General features: G+C 36.0%; 1 long non-coding RNA gene across 1 annotated transcript; it reads right to left on the bottom strand.

Moving 5' to 3' along the window:
- Positions 1-3080: 3080 nt before the first annotated feature.
- Positions 3081-10208, bottom strand: LOC144302204 (uncharacterized). Its single transcript, XR_013369052.1, has 4 exons — positions 10139-10208; positions 8170-8248; positions 7951-7989; positions 3081-3198 (listed from the first exon to the last, which is right to left on the bottom strand). It is a non-coding gene; the product is annotated as an uncharacterized LOC144302204 (long non-coding RNA).
- Between the last annotated feature and the right edge of the window lie 218 nt (positions 10209-10426).

Genomic DNA, 10426 nt, shown 5'->3' on the forward strand with positions numbered 1-10426 from the left:
TTTTGTTGACTGTTTCTTTTGCTGTGCAAAAGCTTTTTATCCTGATTAAGTCCCAATAGTTCATTTTTGCTTTTGTTTCTCTTGCCTTCATAGATGTATCTTGCAAGAAGTTACTGTGGCCAAGTTCAAAAAAGTTGTTGCCTATGTTCTCCTCTAGGATTTTTATGGATTCTTGTCTCACATTTAGATCTTTCAACCATTCTGTGTTTATCTTTGTGTATGGTTTAAGAGAATGGACTAGTTTCATTCTTCTGCATGTGGTGACTTCAGTCTTTTTTAATTTGTTGAGACTTGTTTTGTGGCCAGAGTATGAAAGAGTTAGTAAAAGAGGATGTGGCTGACAATGGTGTATGTTGCAGAAAAGAGGAGAAATTTAATGAGGCTAGTGGATTAAATTATTACTACATCTTTGATGATTTCTGTGAGGGCAATTTCAGTCAAGCAACAGGAATCTATATTCAATGAGTTGAAGAACAAATAGATGGGAAGAAGGAGAGACAATAAGTTTAGATGACTTTTTCTACTCCTGGTAGTGAAGGAAAGATTGCTAAGGCAGAAAGCGGTTTAAGGGGAAAATATAACTGAAGAAGTTTTTTGTTGCTGTTTTTAGGATGGCAAAGACTTGAGCATAATTATAAGCAAAAGAGAAAATCAGTGAAGAAGATGGTTTAGAATAAGGTAGGAGCAGAGATGGAGGGAGTAAGCCTTGTTTGTGAATATCTCTTCCCTGGGATGATGAAAAAGAGAAAGGGGGATGCAGTGATGGATAGGTTTTCCAGTGAAAGGGAGGAAATTAAGTGATCGTATTCCTATTAGTAAAGGCAATCTATGCCTAAAGCTTCCTTAATTTTAATCAATCAGAATAAATATATTTTTATATATTGGGATATATATATTGAATTTTAAACTAAGAGGTAGTTTTGTTAGCGAACCAGAATGAGGAAATGAGTAAAACTAGAAAGCATGAAGAATGGCAGGAAAAGGAGTAGTGGGAGGGGAATCCAAAATCCCAGAAAAAATGGAGAGATAAGTTTTATGTAGAGTCAAAAAACTTCTGAATACAAAGATAACAATTACTTTGACATTCATTATCATTTTGGACCAATTCCTTAATTTCTCCACCCCTGGGAGTTTACAGCCTAATTATTAGCTTTCCTAACTATAAAACTATGGGACATGTCAAGTATTGTACAGCTAATGGTAGAATGGTAATGTTTGCCTATCTGCCTCAAGAGTAGGGCACAAAAATTAATTATTCCAGAGTTTGTGGATGCATATGATAAATCTGAAAAGAAAAAGGGGAGAGAAATTTACAGAAAAACACTCTTCATCTGAATATATTAATGGCTTAAAATGCATATTGTTTGCACTAAATCCATTTGCTCTTATTCACTTTACTTTATTTTAGGTACTTTTATTCAGTTGTCTCCGTGCTTTACAATAAAAGTTCTTGTCAAATTTTTCTTTACAATTTACCTTTTCCATTTTAATTGCAGTTCATTAGGGAAAAAAAATCCACTGACAAAAGAGGTTCAATATTAAAGATTCATCAATTCAAGCTCCAGACAGAAGCCAAATTTTTCATAAATGGCCTGGAGCCATTAAGTAGTAATCTATTAATTTCTAGAAGGGATCAGAATTTAAAAAGTGATTTGCAGATAAACTGATTTAAAGCTAATTGGATTTCCTGAATAGCCCACAAACTGTCAATGAGTGCAAAGAATTTCAGTTAAGTTAGAATTCTTTGTGGAATATAATTTAAGAGAAAACTAGAAATGGGACCATCAGAAGAACAAGTGTCATTTGATTTATGTATGGTTTCCTATAATTGTGAATACATTCAATTTGGTTGCCTTGGTTTATATCACTTCATATATTATTTGTAATATAAACTTAAGCAATATAGAGGCAAATCCTAAGAGGTAAGTTATATACTTTGAGGATTTCAGAGAGAAATAATCATTTGGTGAAATGCTACTGAATTGGCAGTCCTGTGTTCATCTGATACTTTTAGCTTAAAATATTATGTGACAGCTGGGCAGGTGTTAAAAAGATTAAATCCTTGTGACAGAGGAAATAATGGACTTTTCTATGTCTCTAAGTGATTATTTTAGCTAAATAAGGCCAATAATTAAGATGTAGCTCATAATACTGCATTTTGAAGAAAAATATTTTTTCTTGTAAAGCACAAAAGTTCAGTACACAACCATTGGGGAAAAACATACAATTCTATGATCACTGTATATATGTGATGTCATGTGATCACTTACCCAGCTACCAAACAGTTCAGTCATTAAATATTAACTGATTGCTCAAAATATAAAGAACTGTTAAAGAATGGAGATCAGATCTGGTTACCAGACAGGACCATTGCCTGGTGAGTCACCAAGAGGTTATTAACATTGCCTGTTCACTACAATGAATATCATGTATCTATTTTTTAACAATACCTGAAGAAGTTGACTAGAGACTGTTTAAGACTAGCAAGAGGAATTAACTGAGAAAAATATGGTCATCTAAACATAAATAAAATGAATTTAAAATATCAATTTTTAGGGACACCTGGGTGACTCAGTGGTTGAACTCCTGCGTTCGGCCCTGGTGTGATGCTGGAGTCCCAGGATCGAGTCCCATTTTGGGCTCCCTGTGTGGAGCCTGCTTCTCCCTTGGCCTAGGTCTCTTCCTTTGTGTGTGTGTGTCTCATAAATAAATAGATAAAATCTTTAAAAAATATATCAAATTTTAATTATTTAAATATGAATTTTAGAGTTATTCATTCTTAATTTACTTATCCTTCATTCATTGCCAGGATACTGATAAAAGTCTCCAGTAACAGGCAGTTACAGTCATTTCTTTAGGTTCTGGTCCTGATTCTGCAACTTGTTCTCCTCTTCTTTTTTTTTTTTTTTTTTTTATTTATTTTATGATAGTCACAGAGAGAGAGAGAGAGGCAGAGACACAGGCAGAGAGAGAAGCAGGCTCCATGCATCGGGAGCCCGATGTGGGATTCGATCCCAGGTCTCCAGGATCGCGCCCTGGGCCAAAGGCAGGCGCCAAACCGCTGCGCCACCCAGGGATCCCTTGTTCTCCTCTTCTTAACCTTTAGAGCATCTCATTCCAAATTCAGGATAGTCAGGACACCTGGGTGATTTGGTTGATTGAGTGTCTGCCTCTCGCTCAGATCAGGGTCTTGGGATGCTGAAATTGAGCATTGAGTTGGACTCCCTGCTCAGCAGCAAGTCTGTTTCTCCCTCTCCCTCTGTCCCTGCCCCCAGTCATGCTCTCTCTGTCTCTCCCTCAAATAAATAAATAAAATCTTCAAAATTCAGGATAGTGAACCAATACTTGACATGTGCTGTCTCCACCGAATCACATTATATTGTGATTTCCTGAGTTTCTTGATATACCATATTGTCATGCCAGACTCATTAATTCAGTCTGTGTCATTATTGATATAACAGTTATATGTCTCTCAAAAATACTCTAGGTTTAGATGACAGATATAAACATGTAGGGGGGGAGCGTTGTTCATTTCTTTGTATGTCTGTCTTATCTGTAAGAATATAGTAGCAGTTGTTAAGTTTTTTGTCATTCTTTTTATTAATATTACCCTTTCCTCATTCCATCTGGTCCTAGTACCTCTTATTTTTTACCCACCTCTTTCCTCTTTCCCCCTTCACCTCTCATTCCACCTATCCTTGTCTATTGTCACAGACAGGTTTCTGCCAGATGAGCCCTGTCACCTTGCCTCTGACAACATCTTAACAGGAAAAAATCAAAGAGTCCTAGGGCTGCAGCTTCACTAAGGTCTTATTCAAGGATAAATGTTATTCTCTCATGACTACTATGTATGAGTTACACTTAACAGCTTAAAAATACTAAGTCAATTCCGTTTTATCTTAGGATGGCAATCAACTCGAACTTTTACCTTAAAACTGAAATTTGTATGATGGCCTAAATCCCATGGTACTAAATTGAAAACTAAGAAGAGCCAAAGAAGATAATATCTGCAAATTTTGCAGATAAAACGGATTACTATAAAGCTATGCCAAATATCTATTCAGTATATGTTACAAATTAGATGGGAGCCTATTCCAATAAACTCACACTGAGTAGCTTGAGAATAATGAAGACAAATAAGAAAAGGAACATTTGACTTGAAATAAATGTTCAGCCCAAAGTAGTCTCTTTGTTTTCCTTCTCCTTTTTTAAAGCATGTTTAAACTTGTATTAGCAGGCCTTAAAATAACCTTGGAGACATGAAATAATCATTGCTTTCAATGATGATTCTGTTGTGAAAAAAGAGAACTTTATTTATTCTTCTGTTCAAAAGACATTTATAGACTATCCTATCGATTCCTGTATTGTATCACAAAGACCTAATGGTGAAAGAGATACAGTCTATACCTCTGGGATGAGCTCATGGTGGGAAAGTACCTCAACCCAGTCTTGGGAGCTTACTGACTGTTTCCTAGAGGAAATAACATCTAAGCTAAACCCTGAAAGGATGAGAAGGAAATAAATTAATCCTATTCTTAGATCTTTTGAGATTCCACAACCTTGATAGTATTTCCCAGACATTTAAATATGGAGATGAGAGAGATAAATAAAAAAGTTCTTTTCTATTCAAAATCCATCACCCTGACCAACACTAACCAGCTGCTTTTCCTTCTTTGTAAAGCAGGAACAGAAAAAAACAAGGACAAATTGGGGGAGAAAGTTAAGAGATTCCTTGGACAGCTTTCTAGAGGAAGGTTATAACTAATTACAGAGGAGTTCTGTCCTAAAACACACACTCACACATGCACACACGCACGTGCGTGCACGTACACACACACACACTTTATTAACAGTCAAATACTCAGAAATTTCCAAAGCCAACTTAAAGAGAAGGAATTGAAAATTCAAATTAAATACTGGGCTCTGAAAGACAAATATACGAATGAATGGTTGATTCTACAACTACAGACCTTATAAAAAGAGAAAGATTTTATTATTCAAAATTTTGATGTGTTCCTTCTGCTTCATTGTGGTTTTCTAAGTTACTTAAACTCATACTCAGGAAAATGAAAGCAATGTATACCGACAGATAATAGGTATAGCTAGCCATAGAGTTAGTAGTATTAATAAGTCTTTTAGGAGTAAGTTCAGATTTTTAAATGCAAATGAAATTTTTGCAGACATCACCTCCACAACACTCCCCTGAAAGACCTCTTTGAACCTACCTAAAGATGCCTCCACAGATAGCTCAGTGACAGGGCAAAACTACAAATAAAAGATGATACCTAAAGAAGATGATGTTTAGAGAAATGGATCATTTTGTTGCCTAGGTAATCATCTATGATCATCCTGGATAGCTTATCCTGACTAATACATTGCTGTACCTGCAGTGCCCAGACTATGCCTAGCATAGAGCAAGACTCAATAATTTATAAGGATAGAGGAAATTGATGGAATAGAGGGCTTGTGTTAAAAGATTATTCATTTTGGTTTGTACATAAGGCATCTGCATGGGAGTGTAGGGGCTACATCTTGTACCTCATCTTCATTTCAGATGGCGTGGAAGAATTTGGAGACACTAAGGATCAAATATTGCAGTGTTTGGTTTCTAGAACAACTGGCCTCAATAGAATGAGCCAACGGGACTTTGTGGAAAGAGAGGTGGTTAGAGAGAGAAACTTTTATGTAGGGATCATTAATTTTTAGAAACTCAGTGATAATAGGTTCAAAGTAGTAGGGAAGTTGAAATAGATAGTTGAGGTGCTTGAAGGACCACTGAGTTTTAAAGTCAGCAAAATGAATTTATTATGGGACAAAGAGTAAAACGACAAATTATTTGTTGAAATAATCCAGGATAAACTATCTATTACAACAGAAAAGCTCAAATTTAAGTAGCTTTAATTGATGAAGATTTAGTTCTCATCTATATCACAATCCAGTGTAGGTCAACATGAGGGGATGGAGGTGGGCTTTAATCCACAATATCATTTAGAGTTCAGAGTTTCTTCCCTCTAGACTCTATGACCACTAGTGTCTCCAACCATTAGGAAACTTACAAGAATGGTTTTATAGGAGAGGCCTGGGGGTTCAATATCTCATTTCTACCTCTATTCTATTGTCCAGAAGTCTGTCACATGGCTCCACCTCACTGGCAGAGAGGCCTGGAAATGTAGCCTTGAGTTCCCCCAAAAAGAGTAGATGGGTATGATGCACATCTAGCCAGTCTTTGCAACTGGTACTGAACAAAACAATGTTCTATAAATAGAAATGTCTGGAATATTAGAGAAACGTTTTAAAAATCCTAACATAAGGAAAATTTTAAGTAAAGTAAAATTAAAAGGTGAAACAATTTTGTAGCTCTTCATTCTGTATGTTTTGTGATTGAAATGGTTAAGATGAGACAGATCTGTCCTAATTCCTTAAGAAAAAGAAAATGAGAATTTTGCAGTGATCAGAGAATGAGTCATAAAGTCAAAGATCTCAGCCTGGCTCAGCCAGGTTTAATCACCATGTGTCCTCCGGCATGCTCTTTAAAACCTTAATTTCTATGCTTGTAATACAAGGGAGTTTGACGAAATATCTAAGGTGCTTTCCATTTCCAATATTTTCTGACTCTCAGATCCTAGTAGGATGTCATAGTGCTGAGGAGGGGAGCTGTGAGCTACAGGAAGGCTTATGTGTCCTATTATATCAACATAATGACTTCTTAAGTTGTGCATAAAAGATGAAGTTATGCACAACTCTATGAACAAATGGCCTATTTATAAGTTTATTCATCTGATAAGAATACTATAATTTGCCTTCTAACCTGCTTTGCTTATGTACTTTATGAAGAATTACTGCTGCTGGGTAATGTAGGAATCCCTGTGTGTAGTGTCATTAGTATAAATTATGCATTAGAAAAAAAAATCCATTTATTCTATGAGCACAGGCCAAAATATCAAATTGAAGTTCAACGACATTACTGTTTTCTGGCACGACTAATCACAAATAATGAGCAATTTTATGAATCAATCTGTATATCAAATCAAAATAACTTTCAACTGACTCGCTCCACAAATCAGTGTTTAAGATTTACATTCCAAGTCATTACATATTCCATTTATATTCTGATGGAGACTCAGATTTATTTCAGAGATAGATATTCTACTCGTATAAAAGAATCATTTGATCATGATGATCTAATAAAAAGGCTGATACCTTACTTAGTTCCTTTCACAAACTCTTTCTTATTTCTCGTTTTACTTAAATTATTCCTTTAGGAAACCATATTTTAAAATATATTACTACTCTCTGAACTTTTCCCAATAAACTAAATAGTCAAATACTTCTGTGACATATATTTATAAAAATATTTATAAACAGGGGCGCCTGAGTGGCTCTGTTGGTAAAGCATCTGTTTCGGCTCAGGTCATGATCCCAGCCAGAGTCCTAGCATGGAGCCCCAAGCTGGGATCCCTGCTCAGCAGAGAGTCTGCTTCTCCCTCTCTCTCTGCCCCTCCCCCCACTCCTGCAAACATACATGCATGCTCTCTCTTTGAAATAAATAAATAAAATCTTTTTTAAAAAAATATTTATAAACAAAAACAATGCAATAGCAAAAACAAGTTATAAATTCTAAGTTTAATGATGAGACACAAAAAAATGTGAAACTCATAAAAAAAGAAAAAAAAGTACTGGCATTTATTTAGTTTTCCTAATTTGGCTTAGACTTCACATAAAGAAATGCAATACTGTAATTTAGCCACTGGACTAAAAGAAGTCACCTAAGTTTCTATTCTAACAACACCACAAATCTAATGATTACAAAGTGAGTTTCATCACACATTTCTACAGTCTTTTAAAACATAGCCCAGAAAAGTGTATATGTGTACATTAGTTTTAAGTGACCGAATGATTTAATCCCCAACAATTTTCATAATATAATGAATAGCTTAGAAGATTAGATACCTGCTTCTTCCTTTAACGTGGTTGACTTCAAAAGATGCCCTTAGAAATGAAGAGAAAATTGCTTTAGATAATATATATTATCAAGGGAAAAATAAAATGAAATATGGAAAAAATAAAGTGGGATGGTTTAACCAGAGAAAATGTAAAAACTGAAGTAACTAAGACTTTAACTAATATTCCCCCCTACATTATTCACATTGCTTGACTCCTCACACTCACCCCCAATTCAGCAGCAATAGCACTCATTGCCTTGAAAAGAAGAGAAGATGTCTTCTTTCTGGCTTTTGAACTTCACAACCTTGGAATCAGAGGATAAAAGGGAAAAATTATTATTAAAAACAATCCATAAGAATCTTAGTAAAGCTAAAAGAAAAAAATTAACTAGAGAATAACAAAGTTTCCTAGGACTAGAGAAGGCAGAGGAGGAAGACCCTGCCTCAAAACCCAAGTACAGTTGCATTTGTGTGAGTCTCTACCCTAATTCCTGGGTTAAGCCTGAAGAAGCAGAAAAATTCCAAGGTTCTCCATCCCTTCTGTGGTGCTCACAGAGAGATAGCTATATGGGGTAGGTTATCAATCTTCAGATGGTATCCTAGAGATTTCTGTGACACTACAGGGCTCAGAAGCACAGAATGCTCCCTATACTCCCAAGAACTATTCCCAGAGAACCAGCTGCTTGGAAAGGAATAAGGAAGGACCCATGAATTACCACCAATGGCCAAAGTTCATTTCATCAAATGCTGATCTAGGCACCTGACACTAAAAAGACCTAGACGTGGTCTCCCAATGATTTGGTTCTATGAAAGTCTCCTGGAACTTATACTAAAAGGCATAAGTTAGTGAGAAGGAACATCGCACTGACAGAAATTATGGTTTACCTTTCCATTAAATTGAGTCTCACATTAGAACATTTAATTCTTATTAAAAAATAAAGTTAATATTCTTGTCTAGCTTTATCTTTTAAACTGAGATTTGTACCTACTACAGGGGATAGACCCTGTCTGATTCTAAATTATTTCATGCATTGAACTCCAACAAGAGCCTAAGCAGGGGTGGTACAAGATTGAAGCAGATGCATGGTGGAGAGGTGCAATGATGACCCTGATGTAATTCTGCAGCTCGCCCTCTAACTCCATATCAGACCTACACATGTACTTTGATGTGCCTCTGGCTGGACTATGGCCAACCTTTGGTTTAAGTATCTTACAGACATTTTCTCCTTCCCCACTGCACCTTTCCTCATTGATAGGGTAAAGATGATGAACAAAGGTTTAGAAATTTACATAATCATTCAAGGCCACACAATTACTAGTGAGGATTTAAAACTGAGTCTCTGTGGCTTTGAAGCCCACACCACTTCCAACCTCCAGGCAGCCTCCAAAGGCAAAATTCAGGTATTTCTCAAGGAAATGCAACCGAAGGGAAAAAGAAATACTAGAAGTAGATTTGAGGAGAATCCCTTTTTTTTTTTTTTTTCCAGAGTGTGTAAAAAGGGATTTCTGATTTTGTGGGTAGAATAATGTCAAGGCAGGATTTTTTTCCATTTACTCATTCATTGGTGGTTGCCAAACACCTATGATATATAAAGTACAGTACTCCGAATAAGGTTGTCCCCAGTATAGAAGCCACTCTATGCCAGAACCCTACTCAAGGTACATAGTAAGAACGATGAACACTACTCTTTCCCTCACTGCTTCTGACCAAAGTTGCTTCATAACACCTGGAAGGGAGCACAGAATGCACTCACTGCTCTAGGGAATGAGGACAGTCAATGACTTGTCTCCTAACCATTCTCCCTGCCTCTAGTCTCTCCCTTTCTCCCATCCATTCTTCATTCTTTCTACCAGGTGTATTAAATGTTTATAATACATATAACATTTTACCAGTTATTTACTTGTTTGCCAGATCCCATATGATGAAGTTCAGTCTTAGTATGAGTTTAAGGCCCTTTGATATTTTCCCTGACCTCCTTCCCTAACCTGTACTTCAGCTACATTATACTATTTTAACTTGTTTCCATTGTCTAAAGTGCCCTTCCTAACTTTCTATTTTGTGTATTCCTCAAATGTCCCTAAATTCTAATTTCTCTAGGAAATCTTTTAGGAGCCCTCTCTTTGCTTGTGAAATCACTAATTCCTTCCTCTGGTTCCATACAGCAATTCCTTCACATTTCTATAAAAACACTTACCACATTAGTTATGTCAAATGAGCAACAGTGATCAGAGGCAGAATTCAGAAGGGAAGAAAATCCACGGCACTGGAGGAGGAGAAGGTATCAGAGTTAGAAGAAAAGGAATGTATAAAGTCAGTAAATTCAGAGGAAGACATATAGGTCAGCAAGACCTGGTAGAAGAATAGATTAAAAATAAAAATTCAGAAAGATGGAGAAGCTAAAGATTATTTACAAACATATAGCCAGAAAAGTAAGGTACCCCAAGAATACTATTATATCACATGAAGCAGCTGGAGCTGAAAT

The sequence above is a fragment of the Canis aureus genome, chromosome 31, assembly GCF_053574225.1.
Source record: "Canis aureus isolate CA01 chromosome 31, VMU_Caureus_v.1.0, whole genome shotgun sequence".
Lineage (NCBI taxonomy): Eukaryota > Metazoa > Chordata > Mammalia > Carnivora > Canidae > Canis > Canis aureus.